A 25,897-nucleotide genomic window follows, 5' to 3' on the forward strand; every position below is an offset into this window, starting at 1 on the left:
GCTGGGGACATTGGCTAATGGGAAACCTGGAACATCCACTGATTGAAAAAGGATATATAACTGCATTGTCCTGGATATTAGGATCTGGATCAAAAGGACAAACGAACTAGCATAGTAGTTGCAAAGATGGTGGAACTGATGTATCCAAAGAATTTTTTGATGTGAATGTAGATAAACCAAAGAAATTATTTTCTGAATAATGTTTCTTCTTTGTCATATCACTAATTTACTTAGTATATACTATAATCTCTTTAACTTCTTAAAAAAACTGAATATAGTGGAAAGGAAAAATCCCATTTTGATTATTTAGTTGGAAAAAGTAAAAACAAAATATATATTATTTCTCTCCACTTCCAAAGGGAATAAGATCAATCTTAATAATTTGAGTAGAGATTAATTCCATTTTTTCCAAAAAGTAAAATAATTATACAGAATTTTATGGTAATCTTAATATTTATACAGATTTTAAAAGAAAAAAAAAAAAGAAAACCTTGACTTACATAAAGCATTTATACTGATGACTTCTGAAGTAAAAGAATGATATCAAAATTAAAAAAATGTAACTCAGGGTCCAGTGTAATGTCTAAGATGAGTGTCAATTTAAGTATTTGAAATAGAGAATGATATTTGTAATAAAATTAAAAATAAATTAAAACAATTAGCTGGGAATATCCCATATGCATTATAAATACCCCAGTTGGAGTAGGTAATTTTTCTTATTATTCCACAACACATGGCATTCTTTCTATGAATGACATCAGTTTGGAAATACCCTGTGGTTTTCTGAGTTATAAATGGATATGTCACTATGAACTCCTGATTATATTATGATTCATACTTTCACTTCTGTTTTTTTATGCTATCATTTTGAAGAGTGAAAATGAAACTGTTTCATTGGCCAACAGTACACAAGGGAGAAGAAAAATGAGGTTGAATGTAATGATTTATAAAATATTTAGGCACTATTGTCTGAGAATATTGTGAGAATAATATCTTAAGGAAAAAACAAGGTAGTTAAGACAAAAATGCTCTCAGAGTTATTCTGAGACTTAATGATTATTGTTCAAGTTCTGCTTTCCATAGGTACTTCACTTACGATTTCATTTGAAATCTATCTCATCTATCATCTATTCATCTATCTACCTGTCCATTCACCTGTCTATAATTCCTTTAAACCTTTTTTTAACCCATGGAAAACTGGGTTATGAACCCTTGCCTTCTACTTTGAGAATTTGTTCTTTTAACCAGTACCCTATGAGAAAGATGATGATAGATACTTCGCTAGATAGATAGATGCTAAATAAGAAAGAAAGAAAGAAAGAGAAAGAAAGAGGAAAAAAGAGAGTGAGAGAAAGCAAAAAGGAAGGAAGGAAAATAGGAAGCATGGAAGGGTCATATGGAAAGTTCCAACAGGATTCCAGGTTTGAGAGACTGTATTGAGACTTCAGGTTTCCTTAGGGCAGGGTCACACCTGCTCATTGCCGTGTCATTTCCTGGCACATGGTAACATGCAACAAATATTTGTTGAATAAAAGAATACAACAGGATAAAAACAAATTCTTGCACTTTATGGTTTTCTGTGGAAAACAAGAAGAAAGAAAGATGTCTTCTGAGGTCTCAGCACTAGAAAGTGACCATGAAGTATCAGGAATCTAATGAGATCCTTCTCTTACAAGATCCTTCAAATGTCCATGCTCCTACCATGAGGTATGAGGTTGAAAGCTTGATGGCTCAATGTTTTGTGATTCATTATTTAACATTACTTGGAAAACGAGAATTTTGCCAGAGATTATAGAACCTTTATAAAGATTAATGTGATTGTAAAAATCTTTCTATTAAATGTGGAATTTATCTTCTTGGGCTGTCTGTCACCAAATGGGAGTTCATATCAAAGAATTATGTTTTATGGGTTAACATGTATTTTCCTATAAATGAAGTGATTCCTCACCTTCAAATCTCCCTTCCCAGATCAAATATTTTTTTCTACCCTACACTGCTTTGATGTTTGTCAGATTTATCAAATCCTTTAACTTAAGGCATTGAAAAATGATCTTAATATTGCCTGTTTTTATTTATTTACTTATTTATATGTTTTTAAGGAATTTTTTTTTTTTTTTTAAGTAGGCTTCACACCCATCATGGAGCCCAATGTGGCGCTTGAACTCACAGCCCTGAGATCAAGACCTGAGCTGAGATCAAGAGCTGGATGGTTAACTGACTGAGTCACCCTGGTACCCTAAAAATTTTGTTTTTAAGTAATCTCTACATTCAACATGGTCTTGAACTTATAACCTGAAGATCAAGAGAAGCATGTTCTACCAACTGAGCCAGCCAGGTTCCCCGTATCACCTGTTTTTACCATCATTAACACCTTAAGATGGAGTAGTCTTACAGACGAGTTAGCCAGTCACTCTTCAGATTTCTAAGAGGTCAGAACACAGGAGAGATATGATTGTATAATGGTAAAGAGTAAATGAATATTAATGAAGACAAAGTCAAGTGGTGAGATTCTCTTTTAAAATTAAGGACATTAAAAGGAGAAATATGGAAGTTATCTTACTGAGACAAAATAGTTTATGAATCCATAAAATTTGACTTGTAACCTGTTAAATGTTTTTAAAAGAAATAGTGTGTTAAACAGAAAGGCAGTTGGTCAGCCTGGCATATGAAAGAAAAAAATGAAGAATTCATGAAGTACGCTTTGGCAGAGAATTCTAAAGAAATTTGTCCCCAAGTTTTGTCCTGTCTGATACTAATTGTTGAAAGTATAGCATTATTCTTTGCTTGATGCCATTGACATCTTGTTTAAATCAAACCCAACTTACTCTGAATTCATTTTTGCTAAGCAATATTTTGATTATATTTTGACTTCTGATATAGGTTTACAAGGAAGGAATGCTTTGGCTAGAGGACCCCTTAGCAATTGTATCTTTCATCATAATTAATGTTTTTTGCCCCGGCATATATAGAAAAAGTCTCCCGAATCTAGCTGGCATGTTACAATTCCGAAGTTTGACTAAGTCTGGGACACTGGAAAGATTGAGTTTTCAAAGACACAAAACTGAGCAGTGGAGTTTGGGCTGCGGTGGCCTTCCCAAGGCTGCTGCCACTTGGAGGAGTCCTCCTGGCCTCATGACTTGTGGGGACAGTGTGCAAGAGTATCTCGTAAGATGTGTGGCACAGAGTGGTGTCCCCAAAACGTTAGTTTCCATCCCTGAGTATTTTCTCTAACAGCTTATACAAAGAAGAAGCAGAGCAGGGGGAAAAAGAGAGCAATCTGCGAAGGGAATGCATTATTGACATATTAAGCTCTGATAGAAATCTCTTCCATGACAGCATATTGTACCTTGTCAGATGTTACGGTTAACTGTATGTGACAACCTAACTGGACCACAGGGTGCCCAGACATTTGACCTAATGTTATTTTGGGTGTATCTGTGGGAGTTTCTGGATGTGATTAACATGTGAGTTGGTAGACTGAACCAGATTGCTCTTCCCAGTGTGGGTGGGCCTCATCCAATCATTCAAAGGCCTTGGTAGAATAAAAATTTGGCCCTCCTGCACAAAAAGAACTCCTTATGCCTGACAGCCTTTGAGCTGAGGCAACAGCTTTTTTTTTTTTTTTTTTTGCTTGCTTTCAGACTCTAACTGAAACATCAGCTCTTCCTGGGTCTTGGGCCTGCCAGTATTCAGACTGGGACTACATTCACCATCAGTTCTCTGGTGGTCTCCAGCATGTGACTGAAGATCCTGGAACTTGTCAACCTTCATAATCATGTGAGCCATTTTCTTGTACTAAATCTCTTTCTCTGTCTATATACATCTGATTGGCTCTATTTCTTTGAAGAACCCTGACTAAATAATCGAGTGCCTTTATCAAATGGCATATTACCAGAAAATTTTATTTTTGCCTATGAATTAGGATTTTTAAATATATTTACTGGCAGGGAAAAAGTATTTCATCTAAACTAGATTTTCTGTGACTTGGTGTGAATGTGTTTCCTATTTTTTTCCCTTTAATGAGGATACATCCCATTTCATTAACACTTGTCAAATTTATCCTCAGTAATGGAAAATTATATGCAGTAAAGAACTTAAAAATTTTGTGTACTGTTATGTCAGAGATGTCTGTGGTATATCTTTCCTGGTTGGTTTTATTTGTGATGCTGCCCTATTTCTTTTAGCTTAACAGGCTCTTCCCTCAAATCCCCAAACTCAAATCTGACTCATTTCTCCCCTGAACCACCCACTACAATGTCAACAGCTCCACAACTTGCAAGTCCTTCCAAAGTGTTTTAAAGAATGATTTATGAAAGGAAAATATACATCAACAAGTAGATACACTCCACCACAGCAATGTAAGACCATTCATTAATTCCTCAGGCATATTTTAAGCACCTACCAATGTACGAAACTACATAAAGAAAGATGGAATAAGCACAGACCCCTTCCTTAAAGAGGGAAGATAATAAAACACATATACAGGGAAAGGAAGTACCAGATGTTTATTGAGCATCTGTACTTGATCAGGCAGGTAGTCCATGAGAGGCTTTGCGGTGGATCTTCACAACAGCTCTCTGAGGTAGGTACTATTATCCCTCATTTGGGTATGAGAACACATAGGCTCAGAGAGAAATTATAGCTTGCCTCACTGAGCCTCAGTGACACAGTAGAGTTCAAACCTACCTCTTTTTCCTCCATTTTGTTGCCTTGTTCTAGATCCAGCCTGTGTGTAATGATAGCCACCAGCTTCATGTGGCTATTGAACACTTGAAATATGGCTAACCCACACTGAAAAGAACTTTAGGTATAAAATACAAGCCAGATTTCAAAGACTTAGCATGAACATGTAAAATATCTCCTTAATAGTTTTTGTATTGATTACATGTAGAAATGTAGACATGATAATATTTTGGGTATAATGATGTATTAGTTTTCCAGAGGAACAGAACCTGTAGTATTTCTCTGCCTATCTATTACCAGAATGACAGGAGAGGGTGAGGGGGATATTTAAACAACTGTTTTATACACATGTAAGAGCTGGCAGGTCTGGAATCTGCAGAGCAGCTTGGTAGGCTGAAATTCAGGTAAGAGTTAATACCGTATTCTCGAGTCTGAAATCAGGAGGGTAGACCAGGCAGGCAGGAAACCCAGGCAGTCTAAGGGATTGAATTATTGCCCCACCCACACCCTTACCCCTCTATTTGAAGATACGGCCTATAAAGTAACTAAAGTCAAATGGAGTCCTAAGGGTGGACTCCTTATCTGACTGGTGTTCTTATGAGAAAAGTAAGAGATATCAGTGATGCATGAGCACAGAGAAACAGCCATCCCAGGAGAAACCAAACTGCCAAAACTTAAAAGTCTTGGACTTCCAGCCTCCAGAACTGTGAGAAATAAATTTCTATTGTTTAAGCCACCCAGTCTCTGATATTTTATTATTTTATTATGACAGCTCTAGGAAACTAAACAAGCAGGATTTCTATGTTGCCGTCTTGAGGTCAAGTTCCTTCTCTGGGAAACCTCAGTCTTTTTTCTCAAGGCCTTCTGCAGACTGGATAAGGCCCACCGACAGAATGGCTGGTAATCTGCTTACTTAAATCTGATTTTTTCCAAAGATTTATTTATTTATTTGAGAGAGAAAGAGAGAGAGCATGTGCATGAGTGAAAGGAGAGTAGAGGTAGAAGGAGAGAGAGAGAGAATCCTTAAGCAGGATTGAGGATTCATTCTGAGCCTGGAGCTGGACACAGGGCTTGAACCCAGGGCACCAAGATCATGATCTGAGCCTAAATCAAAAGTAGGTGCTTAACCAACTAAGCCACCCAGTCACCTCTTAAATCTCCTGATTTAAGTGTTAATCATGTCTAAAAATTTTTTTTCATAGCAACATCTGGGCTGGTGCATGGCCAGACAATTAGGTACCATAGCCTAGCCACAATGACTCATAAAATTAACCATCACACTTGGGCTCAATAAAATATACTATTAAAATCATTTCACCTGTTTATTTTAACTTTTTAAAATGTGACTACTAGAAAATTTTAAATTGTGTATGTGGCTTACATTTGTTACCAATATTTATTTCTGTTGGGCAGTACAGCTTGAGACATTTTTGAAGATAGATAGCAAGTTTCATGAAGGGACAAATGCCCAGGGTGCCATGGGACCATGGAAGAAATACATTGACACCCACTTGGGGCTGTTAAGGAGGGTTTGGCAGAGGTGGTGAGATCATTAAAGCACTAATTCTGGAGCCCGGATGCCTGGGTTTGAATCTCTGCTCTGTCAGCCCACTAGATGGGTGGCCCAGTGCAAGATATTTACCCTCTTTGTCCTTTGTTTTCTTCATCTGTAAAGTGAGGGTCGTTATTAAGCCCTGTGCATGAGATCATTGTGAGGGTTAAATGAATTTATATATTTAAGCATTAAAATAGTACCCAGGATAGGGAATCTCAACAAATATCAGTTATGGAAGGTCATGCTTGAGCAGAATTAGGATAGATGAGGGGCTGGGCAGATCCAGAAGGGCTTGTTGAAAAGGAATCAGCTTCCAATGAGGGGGACATCAAACCCTCTTCTTTGGTCTTCCTTTACTGTTTTACCACAGGGAAATCAGCTGCAGGGTCAAATTAGTATATTTCATTCAGTGAATGAGTGGCATACACTTAACAAGGTGCGTTTTGGTCCTGAGTGTACCTGTTCTCAGCAGCACTCAGTTGTGCTGACCATAGCCCTTTTTTCAGAACATTGTATTTTTAGCATGATTGTCTCTTGGTTTTCTCCCACCTCCCTGGGTGTTTCACCTTTGACTCCTTTGCACAGTTAGTCCTCTTCAGGACAAGCTCAATCCTTCTCTCTCCTTTTTATTCTATGCTTCCCCCTAGAACATCTGATGCACACTCATGCAAGACCTTAGTTACAACAGATACTGCACATGACTCACAAGTTTGCATCTATAACCCAGACTTTTCCACTGAGCTTCCGATCTGAATACTCAGATACCTACTTGGTTATCTCTACTATATGTCTCAGAGACATCTTATATTCAACAAGTTCTAAAATGTATTCACCTGCTCCTCATCACGTATCCTTAGTTCATTTTTAGTGTTCCCAACTTGTATCTTACAAAGCCAGAAACTTAAGAATTATCCCCATCCCTCTCCTTTATTCTCCATATTTAATCTGACATCAAGACTTACCAGTTCTGCTTCATTTAATCCAAGACTGCCATCACTTCTTACCTGGATCACTGCATTATATCACTGCATCCTTTTTGACCCCTTCTAATTTCTTGTTCACACTGTAGCCAGGCTGGTATTTTTGAATATTAAATTTCATCATATCCTTTCTCTTCTAAAAATATTTGATGGTTTCTCATGATCATTGGATAAAGTTAAAATCTCTGGACCCTACTACCCCTCTAGCCCTATTTCACATCAGCCTTCCCTTCATTTAGCCACTTAGATGTTTTGTCATCTCCTTGTTCTAATCACATGCCTTCAGGCCATACGATCTGATCTGTTCCCTCTGCCTGCACTCTCCTACCACATTCTCAGAAAATTACTCTCCTTCAGAAAATTTACAGTTACTGAGATTTATTTCTATGATCCTTGGGTTATTGTCTTTGTTCCCCTCACCCCCACCATCCCTAGATTATAAGCATTAAGAAGTTTCAAAGGGACTGTCTTTCTTTTCCTCCTGTTGTATCTTTGCCTTAGCAAAGTGCTGGCACATAACAGAAGCCTGATAAATAAATGCCTGGTTTCAGTTAGTGCTCACTTCAGCTCTGTCTTCATGGTACTTTCATTCCTCAATTTACATGTACAGACAGAGAGGTTTAGTTGGTTCATCAACATGCCTTAGATTGCAAACCTGATAATGTGGAAGAAGTTGGAAATAAAACCAGGTTATGATGCTTTTACTTTTCTGTACAATACTTTCGATCTCCTTGTTTCTTAATATGGGGGAATTAATAGGAATCATGTGACTATGTCCATCTCCACCCTTTTTTGTTGCTGGATTATACTGGACATCTGGACTCTTAGTGATTGTATTATTTCTGAACATGCATTTTTGTTCTGGAAGAATAAGTTGACTAGTTTTGGATGAAAGGTGATTAAGAAAAAATAACCTCAATTGGCCTCTAAGCCAGGATCTCTTGATATTTTGATCAAGTGGAAGAAAAATATAGACTCAGACAATTGAGAAAAATCTTCATTAACCAATAAAAAGATTCTTCCAGATATATTAAAAAAGAAACAAATATATTGAGATAAAAAGAAGGATGATTTAATTCAAGTATATGAATAATATTTATCAGTAAAATTTTACCATCTGTACTTTAAAAAAAAAAAAAAGATTTTATTTATTTGGCAGAGACAGCCAGAGAGGGAACACAAGCAGGGGGAGTGGGAGAGGGAGAGGGAGAAGCAGGCTCCCCACTGAGCAGGGAGCCTGATGTGGGGCTCAATCCCTGGACCCTAGGATCATGACCTGAGCCGAAGGCAGATGCTTGACAACTGAGCCACCCAGGCACCCCTACCATCTGTATTATTAATAATTAAGATGACTTGTCTGGTTATATTCTTTTTATTAACTTGGACTACATGAAATTGCTGATACTCGGCCATTTTTGACTACAAAACATCATTTTCTTTTGGATCAGTTTCTCATAAAGAGATATTGCCTTATCTCCCCTTTGTGTCCCAGAAAACATTTCATTTCTCATGAGCCCATTGAAAAGAGGTCAACTTTGATTGACTTTGCTGAGCTAGAACATTGATTCTCCTTCTTTCTCCATGACTGTGTCTGCATCTTCCATCTGGAAGCTGTGGACCAGTTAGAAGGAATCTTCTATTTGATCAAGGATAATGAGGCTTCATGTAGTAAAAAGAATAGAGGGGCTCATGGAAATCCAAGAATCTACCATAATTATAACTCTCTTTGAGAGAAAATGGCTTGAAGCAGTATCTTCCTACAAACTTTGATGTGACTCATGGCAATTACTCATGCTGAGTGGAAACAATGGACACAATGGATTAGACCAAGGATCAGGAGATATTCTGTTAGAAAGGAGACCAGAAAGCATGTTGACCAAGAGAGATGACTATAATTTTTGAATCTTCAGTTTCTAGTCTTTCCCTAAGAGGCCCTGCTATACTTTATTTCTCACCTATGAATATCCATGAAATTTTCCTTCTTGTAGCTTTCTAATAAAACTCTTATTTGCCCTTATTAAGGGAAACTTTTCCTTACCACCAAACAATCTCTGACCAAGACAAGAATTAAATGGGATGATGTATGTGAGTTCTTTTCTTTTGTTTTCCTTTGTAAACTATAAAGACAAAAATGAAGAGCAGCTATTCTTTCTTTCTCTTATGAAATTTGGCTTTCAGAATGGAAATTTATTTCATGTTGACCAATTAGATTGTGAAAAACCAAGCAGAAGATGTTGCTTCAATGAAATATGAAATGCATGTTATTAAATGGGTTTTATCTTAGGACAATCAGCATAAATGCAAAAGCAAATATTATTCATTTGCAATCCAGAGACTTTTAGAAGTGATTCAGTTGCATTTCCACTTTCTCCTTCAGAAAGGATTAATCTGAGCTCCTCCTGTTTATGGGCGACCAAAGAGATCACCTCTGGCCACACTTTAAAATTTAGTTGTACAGCTATGAAATCAATTGGCTTAGACCTTAAGTCTCATTCCTTATGAAAAATTTTCATCACTATAGCTGTATGAACAAGTGTTTATAGATTATCTTTTTTTTGTTAAGGCATAGATAGAATGTTGCAAAGGTATTTATTTATTTCATAAACTTTTTATTGACCTTCAGAGGGGTTCATTCAAACAAGGATTGAGATGAACTTCAAGGGTAAAGATCTGAAATCAGAAGAATCATCTATCTATCTATCTTTCTTTCTTTCTCTCCTTTCTTTTTGTTTTCTTTCTCCTTCTTTCCCTCCTTCCCTCTTTCCTTCCTTCCTTCCATCTTTTCCTTTCTATTCTTCATCTCTCTCTAAAATCTTGTTTTTCCTTATCTATGCATAAGGAGATCTGAAGTCGACCTACATTTCCTTTTGTAATGCTTGTTTGGTTATTTAGAGCAGGTATCTTCATCTTTTTTGTTATCCCTGGTACCAGATGTCAGTGAGGGTATAGAGCTATTTTGGAACCCCAAGATTTTTTAAGTAGTTGAAAAGGTAATGTACATTAAGCATTTAGAACTGTTGTTTGCACATAACAGTGCTCAATAAATGTTAACCACTGTTATTTCTATTCTAGTTAACTTTTCTTCTCTGCTTTGAGACCTTTTCCGAGGGTATATGATGAGTGTGGGGAAGAACGTAAGAGAAGATTGATGTCTCTGTTTCAGAACTCCAAAATAATATCTCCGAATTGGTAGTAAAGCTTGCCTTTGAGGAATTTTTTTTTTTTTGTCTCTGACAAACAGCATGTTGCCTACAATGGAGTATAGATTTTTAATGGTGATTAGAGATAGACTGATGGTGCTAGGAGGAAACTATTATGGTATTAAAGCACAAAACTTCATGAAAGTGTATTCCTTAAATCTAAGCTTGAGATTTTGCATAGCCAATAAGGAATGCTTGCAGTTGTTCAGTTATTCTAGATCAATAAAATGTATTAAGATTCCAACGGCTCCACTGGTTCTCCATCTGCTCACTATTGCTTCAAGACTTCATTAAGCACTGCTATCAACAAGGCGGCACTAGTAACAAATGTCTATACCCTTTAAGTATCTGCTATGTATCAGTTACCTCAGTTTGATAAAATTGGTCAAACTATGCCATTTTGTTATATTTCTAGTACTATGTAAAAGTCTGAAAGTGAACTATTTCATTTTAATCCCAAAAAAATCCTAAGAAGAAAATATTACTGAATATATTACGTAGATACAGAATTTAATTAGGTGAACCTGTCTGCCACTTACACACACACATACCCCATACACACAATTATAGGCTACTGCTGCCAGGTACTTTTTTTTTTTTTGTTAGTTCATCCCAGATACTAAGATTCTTGTTATACTGGTAGACCAGTATACTGCATAATTATTCAAGCCAGTTATTGTGGAGGAAATTGTAGACATTAAAACGACATGATGGTAGGTACTTAACCTTGACGGGTAGGATGATACATGGCATACTGGAGAAGGTGATCATGCTAGATGAGCAAGAGTCAGTCAACTATGATGGAAGAAGACCACATTTCAGGCATTGGGAAGGGTATGTGAACATACTGAAAATGCCATACTGCTTTTGTGAAGCTGAGACCCAGAGCGGAAATTGAGGAGTGGCCGTGGATGGGAGTGGAGAGGTGGGTAAGGAACGTGTATAAGACCGTTGTATAACACCCTTAATTTGAAGTTACCCATATATCAATAGGAAGACTTTGAGGATTTCATGAATAAGAGTAACATGATCAGATTTGAATTTTAAAAATAGCCCTTTGGAGATTGTGTGGAGATTAGGTTTGAAGTGACCGAGATTGGAGGCAGGGAAAGCAGATTTTGTTAAGAAGTAACTTATGCAAGAAAAGATGAGTCCCTATGTATGAAAGTGATAATACAGAGGAGAAAGAAGAGAGTTGAGGGATATTTGGGAATTGAGTTTACCTAATTTGGTGACTGGATGGAATATGAAGGGGCAATGAATAAAGAAAAAAACTGCAAAGATGATTGCTAGTTTTCTGTCTTGACTTACTGTTTCATCAGAGGGGTGGCTACATAAAAACAGATTATTGGGAAAATGTTGGGGCATCTCTACAGGACACCCAGTTGGGGAAGCTTAGAGTTGTCCGAACGGATCTGGAGCTCTGCAGAGAAGCCCAAGCTGAACATATGCTTTGGAACTTACCAGCCATAGAATGTGGTAATTCAAGTCATTGCAGAGGATGAGCTTTTCTTAAAGGAATAGTACAAAGAAAGAGAAAAAAGAAGACATAAAATAGAAGAAGCCCCAACATTTAAAGGATGGGTAGAAGAAGAGGAGCCTGTGAAAAATAAAATGCCAGAAAACCCAGGTAGGTTGAAAGTAATCCAGGGCTAACTTTAGTCAATAAAATACAAGGAGATAAGAACTCCAAAAGGGGTATTTGGGGGAATACCTTCAAATTCTACGGAGAAGTGAGAAAAGATTAAAAAGCATCATTTCAGTTTAGCAGCAGAGGGATGATTGAAATAATGTTTCTGTTCACTTTAATGAAAACTTATGTTCCTCAATCTTTTCACTGGGATAGGGTTTAGTACGGTTTGAAGTGGCTAGGGGGAGAGGTATTAGCTTGGGGTTTGCATACCAGTGCAATATCCACAAAGAGGTAGTAGCATGGTAGAAAAGGATGTTTTTTGGTTCATTGAAATAAAATTACTGAAATCAAATTTATATACTCTATTTGTGCACCCTACATATGGACATCAAGGGATTTCTCCTTGGAAGGATGCTGTTGCAGGAATAAGTGTTTATCCTTTTCTACCATCAGAGCCTCTCCAAGGATAATCTATGTAGCAAACACTGTATGAAGAAACTATTTTGATTATCAGAAGTTGTGGGTCCATATTTTGTGAATGTGTAAATTAGTTTTAAGAATATAACTTCTAAAAAAAAAGAATATAACTTCAACCAATCACGTTGAGTGAGACTGTACTTTTATATCTTGGGACACTCTGTAATGAATCAGAAATAAAGATGCAACATGGGGGCTTAAGTGGGTACGAGAAGAATAAATGAAACAAGATGGGATTGGGAGGGAGACAAACCATAAGTGACTCTTAATCTCACAAAACAAACTGAGGGTTGCTGGGGGGAGGGGGTTTGAGAGAAGGGGGTGGGATTATGGACATTGGGGAGGGTATGTGCTATGGTGAGTGCTGTGAAGTGTGTAAACCTGGTGATTCACAGACCTGTACCCCTGGGGATAAAAATATATGTTTATAAAAAAAAAAAAAAGAAAAAAAAAGCCTTTAACAGTTGAGCTTAAGTCAGTATTTGGATGCTGATACTTTGTCAGATTTTTTTTTAAAGATTTTATTTATTTACTTGTCAGAGAGAGAGAGAGAGAGAGAGAGAGAGAACAAGCAGGGGGAGCCACAAGCAGAGGGATAAGGAGGCTCACCGGCTGAGCAAGGAGCCTGATGCCACACTCAATCCCAGGACCCTGGGATCATGACCTGAACCAAAGGTAGAGACTTAACTGACTGAGCCACCCAGGCGCCCCAAGATTTTTTAAGTAGTTGAAAAGGTAATGTACATTAAGCATTTAGAACTGTTGTTTGCACATAACAGTGCTCAGTAAATGTTAACCACTGTTATTTCTATTCTAGTTAACTTTTCTTCTCTGCTTTGAGACCCATCCCTGATTGAGGCATTTCAGGCATTGCTCCCACACCTCAGCACATCCCACCCTCCTTAGGGTTCTCAGCCAACCTTCCCCTTCCTTCCTTCCCCTTCCTTCCCTCCTCCCTCCCTCTTTCTCTTTCTCTCTTTCTTCCTTCTATCTTCCTTTCTCTTTCCTCCCTCCCCAATCCCTTCCTCCCTCTCTTCCTTCTTTTGAAGAATTTTTTCTTGACCTTAGTTATGCCTAGAGGTCAACTACTTGAAACAAGTTAACTTTTTTTCTTTGGATCCTGATACCTTTAATAAACTTTGAATTTATTTTCTTCCTTTTCATGACCAGCTCCTCAATAAATTGTCTACACTCACTCTCATTTTTCCATTATCTGTTTTGTTTGTAAACTTTTTTTTTTAAAATTTATTTTTTATTTTCAGCATAACAGTATTCATTATTTTTCACCACACCCAGTGCTCCATGCAATTCGTGCCCTTTATAATACCCACCACCTAGTACCCCAAACTCCCACCCCCCACCCCTTCAAAATCCTCAGATTGTTTTTCAGAGTCCATAGTCTCTCATGGTTCACCTCTCCTTCCAATTTCCCCCAACTCCCTTCTGCTCTCTAACTTTTTTAAAAAGATTTTATTTAGAGTTAGGGTTAGGCAGGTAGAGAGAGAGGAGGGGGAAAGCAGGCTCCCCACTGAGCAGAGAGCCCGACGTGGGGCTCGATCTCAGGACCCTGAGATCTTGACCTGAGCCAAAGGCAGAGGCTTTAACCCACTGAGCCACCCAGGCACCCCTGTTTGTAAACTTTTGAAGGGAATTTTAGCCTCCTGAATCTGCTTGTGGGAAGTGACCCACATTAGTGGGTCAACATTAGTGACCTCTTCCCAGTGAAAATCAATGACCTTTTAAATACACTCACTCTCTTGGGCTATTCAGCTGCATGTGATTCTACTTGGAAACCCTTCCTTGAAAATCTCTTACCCATCTTTTCTGTGGCACCACAACATCCTCACTTTTTTCTGCTTTTCCCTCTCTATCCCCGTCATTGGAGTTTCTCAAGAATTAGTCTTTTGCTTTCTCTTCTCTTTTCTACACTAATTTCTCCACAGAGTCATTCTGCTGAGAGTTTATACCATAACCTTGATGATGAAAAATATCAGGTCTACCTTTATGTTCTGACTTCTTAACTTGTATCCCACCTCCATATTTCCAAACACCTAGAAGCCCTTACTTCAGCAAGTAAGTGCAACTGTCACTCCTCTTTTGGGCTTTACTATTTTCTAGCCAATGAGATCTCTTCCTTTTCTATATTTCTAGGTTGTACTATTCAGATTAGTATCTGCCTTAAACTGTTTGAAAATCACTATTATGTGTAGCTTCTATGTACTTTGAGAATAGTATTCAGACTGATATTTCTTGTGTCAAACTTAAGGCCTTAACAGTTAATTATTGTGCATACTTTTTACAAATGTCAGGATTGTGGATCAAACGCAAAGTAAATGAACATCAGAGTAGAAATAGTTTTATATCCTAGAGTGGTATAGTACTTACTTAGTAATTTGTGTTTATCATCAAGCTGAGTTTATTTAATAGTATTAAGAGGCATAATAAGAATATGAGATTTAAGTGTATTAAATATTGAGGGTCATATGAAACAAACATACTTAACAAATGTGTTTCCTCTTTTTAAAAATTATTTGGCACTGGGACTTAATGTCATATGTTTCTTCATAATCCTGGTTAAGTAACGAATAGGAATTTTTTTTCTGGAACATTAGAATGGAATATTTAGCAAACATTTTCCGACTTGCAATTTGGAGACTTCAATTAATTCTCAATATAATTTATTTTAATTAAAATCCACAACAATCTGGTTTGTGTAGCTAATGAGAAAAAAATCTATGGGTGGCAAGTTTTATGTTGAGAAAATATTTTATTTTGTGTGGTATTGAGCAAAGCTTTCCTATACTTTCATGTCTTTGATTTGAAAAGATCCAAACTAAATCTCAAATAAACTGTAGATTTAGTAAACAAAAACAAAAAACAAATAAACAAACAAAACGACCTCCCTGATACAAATCCCCACAAAAAGGAGTCAATTTTTCATTGCTTTGAACAAAAGCACTATTTCCCTTATTTCTAGCTAGTATACTATTGCCAATATCAGAAAGTACATAGACTTGTTTGTGTATTGTCTGGTTGAAAAATGACTAAGATTCTATTTTGGACAGGGTCATTTGGAAGGCCTCTTGGTGGTGGTCAAAGAATAATTATGATACTATTTGGGGCTATATGTTGGAATATTGAAAGCTAAATTTGAATTCTTGTTAGCAGCTGAGTCACTGTGGGGTCTCACAAGTGACTTTTATTGTACTTCAATTTTCTCTATCATAATTCAAAGGGGGAATTTTTATCAGAAAATGTAATAAGCTGCTTAATAATGAGAAAAATTTAAAGTCAGAAGAAGGGAAAAAAAACTAACAAAGTCCTGTTTGAAATTTTGCCAGCTAGGAGATGATGGCCAAAGATGGATAAGCTAAAAACTGAGACAGCTGAACAACACCAGTATCTTATGTGAGTCTGTCCAGAAGAAATAAATCTCCAAGATGACATATTCCTGGCCCCAGGTACCAATTTTATTTGATGCATTGTAATTTTGCTTTCAGTTATTCAATTTTTTAGTCTATCGGTGAGATGTGTATTAAATTAAATACCAGCTATGGGATAGAGTGTTAGTGATTGGTGCCACCAGTGAAGTGTCTGATGATGTTACAGAACTCACCCTTGCTAAATTCTTCTCTTTCATCCTCACCCAAGATGGGATCCATTTGAAGGAATCATAAGATGTGGGTTAATATTTTGGGGGTTGCGGGGTCCATGGAGTTTTCAGTACTGGGAAAATGTGCTTCTGGCTTTTGAACCCATCAGCCTATTTCCTTTGTTGCCTTTATGCTACTGGAAACAGCAAGGAATTCAGGACTAAGAGGCAGAACTTGGGAGAGTCTGAAACTTATTTTGAATAACTTTGGGTCCCCTGGAGAAGGAGGACATGACCAATGACAGTTCCACCAATGTGTTTGGGGTGGGGTTGGGGGTCTGCTGCCAAGACTATAGTTAACATTTTTGTGCTATATGTTTAGGTGGTAGCTGAGACTTAGAAGACTCAAAATAAAGTAGGCACAACCCTGTTTTAACATTTTTCCTTGTTCTCATGAATCACCTGGGTTGGTCCCTTTCAATTCATGGGGTAATCTTTAAATAACTACAGAAGGAATGGGTTTATAGGTAGGTCCATTCTTTTCAAGAAGAGGTTTTTACTCAGTTGTACTTTTCTCTGTATCCTGTCTTCTTTCTCTCTCTCCCTCTCTCCTTTTGTTGTTACGCTCTGTGTACCTTCACAGCTCTATTCCTTCTCTTTGTAAAAAGATTAAGAACTTCAGAGGTGCAAAAATAAATAGGATGGCTTCTCCTTTTATAGCTAGGTTTATGAGACTATAGAGGAAAATAACTTGGTTGGAAATAGAATGATTCTATGAAGCCAGGATAGGAAGGGCAGAAGAGAAGAAAATTCCATGGCATTTTCATATTACACATAAAGTCCAAGTTATTTCCCTAGGGACTTGTCAAGTCTGAAGGATGTTTTCTACGTAGGGAGGAGACCAATTGCTATACAACTGATAACCTCCTAGGGTATGTCCCCTGGCCATACCTACTTCTCTAGGGTTCTCTGACCCAGTGTAAGTTATAATCAGAGGGGAATTTCCTTATTTGAAGTCTTGTCACTTCAGTGACTTTCTAAGTAGAAATGGGAGAACCCAGAAAAGTTTTCAAAAAGTTTTAGTTCTTCCTGGAAATTACGTGGTTTTTTTTTTTTTTTTCCTTCCTGTATGTCATTTGGTTGTGAGGAACTCTTATTACCTTTGGAACAAATATGAAACAGTTTGAAACAGTTCTCTGGAAAAGTGAACTTGATTTTGGGGAGAATGTTCTCTTTTTTCTCCAATACTTTCACAATAAAATGTATGCTCAATGTAACTGAGGAGAAAGACTACATATGTTGCTTTTTATTCATGCATGTATGTTTGTATAAGGATAATGAAGGTAAAATTGGGTTGCTTAAGAATATAAAATCAACACATTCTTCAATTTTCTTATTACTTAAAAAGTGTATATGCTATGAAAAACTATCTAGAGACTTATTTCAAATTTCCATGGACTATCTTACATAGAAATAGATACTATCATATTCCTTTTCTAAAAAGTGAAAAAGGGAAGTGATAAAAAACAAGTGTTTCATGGGCCATTGATTAAAGGATTCAACAAGATTGTGTGTAGTGGGTGTGTGGGTGTATAATACTGAATGAGACAGAGAGAGAGAGAGAGAGAGAGAGAGGAGAGACAGAAGAGAGAGAGGTATTTGATTGGTGGGATAGGATATTTATCATTGTAATTTATTTTATTTTATTTTTTTTTCATTTCTTTGTGTCATCTTTTTTTTTTTTTTTTTTTTTTAAATTTATTTTTTATTTTCAGCATAACAGTATTCATTATTTTTCACCACACCCAGTGCTCCATGCAATTCGTGCCCTTTATAATACCCACCACCTAGTACCCCAAACTCCCACCCCCCACCCCTTCAAAATCCTCAGATTGTTTTTCAGAGTAAAAAATTCTACAGCTATGTTTTTATTTCCTATGATACATGATTAAGTTCTGGTCAAAAGCTTTTAACTCAATTTATTATTTAGATTTGATTATTGTGTTTCCCTTCAACTAAGTGTCAACATGATCACTCCTTTGCTAAAAAGAATTCAGTAAAATTAAGGTAGTTATTTGTAATAATATTAGATCAATGAATTAGACCAGAATCATCCTCTCAAAGGTTTTAAAGTGGTCTAAGTTAAATATATTCAAACATTTTGCCATAAAATAATGAAAAACAGACTGGTTAAAGGGACAGTACCAAGATAGATACATTTAAAATGTGAAACTACATAAAAAACTAATGATGTGCTGTATGGTGACTAACATAATTAAAAAACAAGAAATAAAAAAAGGAATGATTTACAGAGCTAAATGTTTGGAAATAAAGTGTTTAAATTAGATAAATAAAAAAATGTGAAGCTATTCTCTTCATATTGAAACATTAATTATTATGTTTTCATGTAGGAAAATCAACCTCCCAGAATAATTATTTTTCTGATTTTTAAAGTGTTAGCTACTAGAGTATGAACCAACCTCATTTCTGATGCCCATAGGTATGTAACATGTTAATAAACTTGGGCATCATTTTTCTTCCTTTCTAGTTTAACTTTTGAATTAAAAAAATTGTTTTATACTGATTGCTGATTAATCCCCCTAATAGATACACAGTATGTGTTTGCGGAAAGAAAGAAATTTTCAAACTGACTCTTCTAGATGGGTTGGTTAGCTTGAATTTGTTTCCTAAAAATAGACTGCTTTCCTAAATTTATATATAATTTTGTAACTGTCTGCTTCAAGTCGGAACCAAACCCGAGCCTCTGAGGTACAGACTGTCCTGAACCAATCCATCACTAATTCTACAAAAATGATTGAGGAAATCGTCCAAAGGTTATTCCTTTAGATAAGAACATCACATATTAGTTGGTATTCAAATTAAATAGTAATCTATGCATAAAAATTAAACTTTACACAGAATGCAAAATTAAAAGTAAAAACAAAATATCCAACCTTACTACACAGGACTTGCTGAATTGAGAACGCAGGTAAGCTATTGTGGGGTCAATGCACTTACCACGGTCAGGTTCAATCAATAGCCAACAACACGAGCAGTGTACCTAGAATGCTGATTAGATAGGCATACTCATCACCCACCCCATAAAATGCTTGTGGACTCTAGAAACCCCAGACACATATTAAAGAAGAGGATTTAATGGATAAAGGAGCAATTGGACTCCTGTATTTCCCTCTATTTCTATATAGAGGTGATTTTTGTGATGAATAAAGTCTTAACACCCATAAATATCCAAATAACTCCAATAACTTACTTAAAATGTTTTTATACTTTATAAATAAAATTTAAAATAAAATGTACTTATAAATAAAATTTATACTTTCTAGATTTTGGGAATGGACATTTTTTCCTGGAAGATAAGTAATCAAATGTCTTAGGGATACAGTACTACACCTCCTGGATTTTTTGATTGATGATCCTGTGACTTGTCTACCATAGAATGTTCCAAATCTTCTTTTAGGTTATAGAGTTCAGGGAGATTATAAATATCATCTGTTCACTCATTCCTTAAATTATTCAGCAGATCTTGAGAGTCTCAATTGCTTTGTACTGAGGGTAGGGAATTAAAACAAACAAACAAACAAACAACCCCCCCTATCAAAAATCCCACTACCAGAAGTAGCTTGTCTTCATAGGATGAATATTAAAAAGTTCTTATACATTAAAAAAAAATTATGAAGGAAAAGCTTAATGCACTACCATCAGATCTAAAAGTTGAAAGAAGCAAATAAGGAAAACAGAAATACACAGCATGCTGGTGTGTGTGTGTGTGTGTGTGTGTGTGTGTGTGTGTGTGTGTATGTGTGTATTTCCCAGCTAGTCCATGCACCTAGAATGCCCTCTTCAGGGGAACATCACTGACCACAGCCCCACTTCCCTGCTGGGCTCAGGGCCTCATCACTGTCCTTTTCGAGGCTTCTGTGTCCTTGTTTTTCGTTCTTTAGTTATCTTCCCCACCTTATTAGAAATTATCTCTTCATGTGTTTGTTTCTAGCAATGAATCATATACTTCATGAGGGGAGTGACAGATACTATTTATCTTTCAACTGGTAACAATTCAATTGAACAAGTGGTTAATTGATTTGCTGAAGGCTGGATTTTTGTGGAGGAGACATGATAAAGAGGAAAACCTTTACTTTTGGTGGGGGGGGGCAGCAAACTGAATTCTACTCTTGGGCTGCCACTCACAAGTTTGTTGTGGGAGCTGGAAAGGATACGGCATGGACTTGGGTGGTGGCTTTGGGCACTGTGTTGGGGCAGAGTCTCTTTGTACCTTCTTGGTACTCTTCCTCTTAGCGTACCTCTGATTTCAGCCACAATGTCCACACTCTGGGAGTTCAGACTTACCTGCTGGTAGCCGGTCTTGTTTTCCTGGGAATTGGCTCAGAGAAGTATGGACTGGGGGTGGCAGGGATTTCTGTCCCTGGGAGCAATCTTTAACCAACGATGACGGGAAGCTGTTGGAGAAATACTTCTTCCTCCTGTCCCTTGGAGGGGATGTTTCAGAGAGGTACTTGTTTTCTTTTCAGAGGGCTTGGCAGGATCAAATCCTCTTTGAGAATGCAGCTCTATATTACCTTTGCTCGTTCTCTTCTCACCCTCATTTCTACTTCCTGGTATCTCACCCCAAATAAGCCACCTGTACCCGGTTCAAGTCCCTATCATAGGCTCTGTGAACAGGGAGACTCAAACCTAGAGAACTGTGTAAGTACGCAGCAGAGGTCACTAAGCACTAAGTGGACAGTGCTTTTGTGCTCCAGATTTCTACATAACACCCAACATGATTTCTCTACCACCTGACACATGCTTCCTGATTTATAATTGGGTCTAGCTAAGGACAACTCTACTGATACTTTTTTTTTTTTAAGATGTTATTTATTTAAAAAAAAATGTTATTTATTTATTTGACAGAGAGAGACACATCAAAAGAGGGAATACAAGCAGAGAGAGAGGGAGAAGCAGGCTTCCCGCTGAGAAGAGAGCCTGATGCGGGGCTTGATCCCAGACCCTGGGATCATGACCTGAGCTGAAGGCAGACGCTTAAGGACTGAGCCACCCAGGTACCCTTTGATTGAAACTTTTTGTCTTAAAATATCTGAATTCTATTTGCTATGTAAGATTTATGTCATTAAAAAAATTTATTTATTAAAGATTTTATTTATTTGACAGAGAGAGATCACAAGTATGCAGAGCAGCAGGCAGAGGGCGGGGGTGGGGTGGGGGAGGAGGCTCCCCGCTGAGCAGAGAGCCTGATGTAGGACTTGATTCCAGGACCTTGAGATCACAACCTGAGCCAAAATCAGAGCCCATTGAGCCACCCAAGCTCCCCTATTTATGTCATTTTAATATTTGTCTTATTTGCTGTCAGGGAACCCTGGATAGGAAACATGCACAAACCCATCAGGCAGGCTGAGGGGTAAGCTCACCCATCTCTGCTTGGAAACCTTTATAATGATCAATGGCAGATACTATAAGTTGCAAGAGTTCAAGAATCCTCAAGTAGGAAAATGTATGAGCTAAATGTTCCCAAGAGCTTCAGCCTTCTGGAGTCAAAACTCTGACCTTCCAAATGCAAATCTGATAACTGAGCCCCTCTTCCACAAATGCACTAAATGATGCAGTCTAATACCTTGTCTCCTATTTCCCTGGGGGGGAAGTGGAGGACAGTGGGTACAAGATGCTTTCTTCTCATATATTCTCGCATTTGCTATTCCTGTCTCCCTTTCGTTCACTCTGGATCTGCCATCGTGCTGTACCTGTCTCCTGCCCACACCAGTTCATTCAAAGCCACAGACAGTCATCTGTCCTCTGTTTTTCTTTTGTATCTCCAGCCCAGACCTGCTACAGAGAACTTTACATGAAGGTTTGGTGACGGTGGCAAGGAATTATAGCACACATGAGTAAACAACCTAAATTTGAATAAGTGGATAACCTTTCCTCAAGTTCATCAGCTATTTCTGTTCTGGGTGTCTGTTACCTTATACTTCTTTTTGGGTCCCTGAATTGCTGCCATTTTTGCTGCCACTTTTGTAGGTCTCCTCTTTCACTTTATGATCTCCCTCTTCCCCTTTACTCTTAGTCCCCAGATTCACCTTCCACCCATTTCAAAGAAAATATTTTCAAAGCACACATTATCACTGCATGTGAAATTTACTGTTAATTTGTTCAATGGAAAAATTTAGCTTCTTTTTTTGCAAACTCCTTATTCCAGACTCTGCCCCAGACTTTGCCTTTTGAAATCCCATTCTGTCTTCTCAAACAAAATGCCAGTTTGCGGTGCATATTTAGCAATCCAATAATTGTTAGAAACTTTGGAAATCACAGTTTTTCTTTAACTGTTTAAAGATCAGATTCTTAGGTGGTTTCAAGGTTGAAGCATTACTCATAGCTCCCCAGCCAGGGGTTTTTGTTAAAGGAAGCAGGCTAGGATAGACTTTGTTCCCTTTCCCCAGAATAGAGACTCTAAGGGTTAGATTCAACCATTCTGCCCCTCCTCGTGGCCAAATCCAGCTCCAACTGCCTGAATCAGACGACTGCGGTCCTGCTGACAACCCTACACTATGTCCCTGGGGGATGTCTCACGTTCAGTTCATGGGAAGGGACCAGAACTAAGGGTAAATTGGGAAATTATTAGAGTCAGAAAAGGAGTTTTTAATTTACACAACTTCTGCCAAAATATGTATCTTTGAATTAGGCTTGGGATGCTGCATCAACTGCCCTCTGATACTGCATCACGAAGCCAATATTACTTTCCCCAAATTCAGCAAGCCAGACTCTAGTTTCTAAGGATGGAAAAGAAGAATGCTGATGGTGCTTAGTGGTGTTATTCAGATCTTCAGATTCTTTTTCTGAGTAGTTTTCCAGAGCCGTTCTCTTTCTCCTTCCTTTCTGGGACTCCAAGGACACACAGGTTTGATATTCTGTTACGGTTCCATGAGTCCTTGATATGTCTCCCCTTCCCCTAACCCCACTCCAAACTATCTGCTCTCTGTTTTCAGAATAGAAAATTTCTATTGTTCTCTCTTCAAGTTCACTTGATGCTTTACTCTGTCTTCTCTATTCTGTTGTTGAGACCATCCATTAATTTTTTTGTTTTTATATTATATTTTTCAAAATTCTAAAATTTCTATTTGATTCTTCTACATATTTTCTATGCCTTTGCTGAGGCTTTCTATTTTTTCATGTATTTCAATCATGTTTATAATTGTTTGTTGGAGCATGCTTGTTGGATTCCTGCTTTAACATCATTGTCAGATATTTCTATCCCCTGTGTCATCTTGGTATTGTCTGTGGATTATGTCATCTCTCATTCATGTTGAGATTTTCCTGGTTCTTGGTAGGATGAATGATTTTTGATAAAACATAGATGTCTGGATCTTACTTAAATCTTCTGTTATACTAGGCCTCTTCTGGCTCAGATCTAATAGGTAAAGAGGGGCACTGCCAAATTATAGCTAGGATGGGTGGAAACCCATGCTTCCCAATGGCAAGTGGAGAAGAGATGATCCTTATTACTGCTGGCTATGGGTGTGGTTAGAAGGTCAGGCTTTTTGCTAGGTCTCTGCGGATACTACCCTAGCTTGGAAAGGCAGGAGTACCTTGTTACTACTCCTCACATGGCCTCCACCAACACCATGGGGATGAGGTTGTCCTTCTTACCACTAGGTAGTGATAAAAGTTCTGATTTTCTTCTAGGCCACCTCTGACACAATCCAGAGGCATGAGGGAGGGACAGAGATGGAAATCAAGCCTCCCCACTGGCAATGCAGGAATGTGGTTGGGTGGGGAATGGGACCTGGCATAGTAAAATCCCTGCTCCCATATGGGTCTTGTCTGATATTACTCTAGTGGAAGGGTTGGGGGCGGCTCCATTATAGCCTGGCAAAGGTGGAAGTCTGTGTACTCTACTTTGTCTTTGCTGGTGAGAGTAAGGTTGGGGGCTGGGAACAGATTTCTCTGTGGTATTTAGCTAGAGTAGGATGTTATTTTAGAAAAGTTTTCAGTCCAATTGACATGATCCTTTTGGATAATGGGAGCAAGTCTAGTTTAGTTTTTTGTTTGTTTGCTTTTAGGTACATGTTGGTGTTTCTGGATTACTGGTTTTTCCAGGAATGCAGTCTGGAATACCTGAAGAAAAGAAAACCCAAAACCCGAAAGCTAAGAACCAAGAGAACTTATCACTGTGTCTTTCCATGGGTCTCAAAATCTCTGGCCTGACCTTATGTTCTATCTTCCATAGTCTTCTTATGTTGGTTTTATGTATAACGTCCCAGTTTGTTTGTTTATTATGCTCTAGTTAGCAGAAGGAATAGAGAAAAGTACTCCAACTCCAGTTTTCCAGAAGGAGAAATCTCTCTGAAGTCAAGATAAAGTAGCTTTGAGGCTTTGCCTGACACTACTTTATCCAGCCAACTTCTGAGGTTTTAGAGGCTCAGTGGGTTCTCATTAGACTCTCACTTTTGTTACCTGTTTTGGTCTTAAATCTGAACCACTCTGAGCAAGTATCTGGCTGTGTAAGAGGTGTGCCTCCTCCTGCCCAGGCTACTACCATGTTGTAAACCACTCTACTCTGATATGCTCGTGTGTGTATCTTCTCATTTGCTTCTTCTAGGTCCTTCCCGATGTCTAGTGTATGTCTGTATTCTTTTGAGAAACTTGATAAAAATTCTCTGTATTCTGGAAAATGAGTACCAAAGGGATAAAAACAATCTCAATTATATTATAATATTTGACATGCTCTTATATTTGTTCTAGTCAAATTTAAATTTATCATTTAGTTATTTTATTTTTAAATGGGCTTATTTGAATCGCCAAAACACCTATTTTCTTCAAAGAAAAAAAGTTTGATTTTCTTTATAAGAAAACTGTTGTTCCTGTGCTGTATTGCTAAATAGAAGAGAAATGAATATAATATATTCAATATAATAATATTGAAAATAATAAGGTAAATGAAAAAACAATCTCAGCTTACATATTGTGTCTGTCTTGTTAGAGACTTCCTTGTGTAATTTTAATTCCAAATGCCTTCATATTTGCCCTCTGTTTTTCCCTGACATTGAGAGTCAAGAAAGTCCAGACAGAAAGTATGTGAAATAAAATGGTTACTAAAGCAGAAAGTGTGTTTAACCCTAGAACCCTATTATCAATTAAACTAATATTATGGCTTCATGATTTTCTTTCAAAAATAATTTCCCCCCTCTAAACCGTCTTGGAAAAGCTACTTCTTGCTACCAGTCCTGTCTCAAGGGATGTGTACTGACTGGAAATTTTGAGCTTCTATAAAAGTGTTTATTAAATTTTTGAATAATTGCATTAAATACCAACAATAAGCAATCATCATTTTCATGTTTGTTGAGCAATTGCTCCTCATTGAACCACAAACTTGGGCTACAAAATTCAGAATAAAGGGCAAAGTACAAGAAGTTCTTTGCTTGGATAAAACATTCGTAGATACTAAGAAACAAGTAAACCAACCAATCAACCAAACAAACCTCAACTAAAAACAAATTGAACATGAAAATTGCATTAGAACAAGTCAAATATACCTGGGGTAAAAATAAATTATAACAACAGTGTGTATTAAACACAATTCTCTTCTGAAGAGTTTATGTCTACTTCTCTGCTTTATGCATCTTTTCCATTTTAAACTTAGGATAGTTCAAGGGGAAGAGAGATGATATATTGTTTTTACTTTTCCTTCACTTACAAAGGAAACCTGAGAGTGTGGAAATATTTTCAGGACACAAATCCTCCAACTAC

The 25,897-nt window shown here is 37.4% G+C and overlaps 2 long non-coding RNA genes across 2 annotated transcripts; both read left to right on the forward strand.

Moving 5' to 3' along the window:
• The first annotated feature begins 2,158 nt into the window (after positions 1 to 2,158).
• On the forward strand, positions 2,159 to 5,577 carry LOC309847117. The gene is made up of 3 exons (XR_014302327.1): positions 2,159 to 2,231; positions 3,642 to 3,777; positions 5,456 to 5,577. It is a non-coding gene; the product is annotated as an uncharacterized lncRNA (long non-coding RNA).
• Positions 5,578 to 13,082: 7,505 nt separating this feature from the next.
• Positions 13,083 to 25,087, forward strand: LOC309847081. The gene is made up of 4 exons (XR_014302289.1): positions 13,083 to 13,263; positions 15,870 to 15,989; positions 21,050 to 21,198; positions 24,211 to 25,087. It is a non-coding gene; the product is annotated as an uncharacterized lncRNA (long non-coding RNA).
• Positions 25,088 to 25,897: the final 810 nt, after the last annotated feature.

This window comes from Mustela nivalis, assembly GCF_964662115.1.
Source record: "Mustela nivalis genome assembly, chromosome: 1".
In the NCBI taxonomy this organism is placed as follows: domain Eukaryota; kingdom Metazoa; phylum Chordata; class Mammalia; order Carnivora; family Mustelidae; genus Mustela; species Mustela nivalis.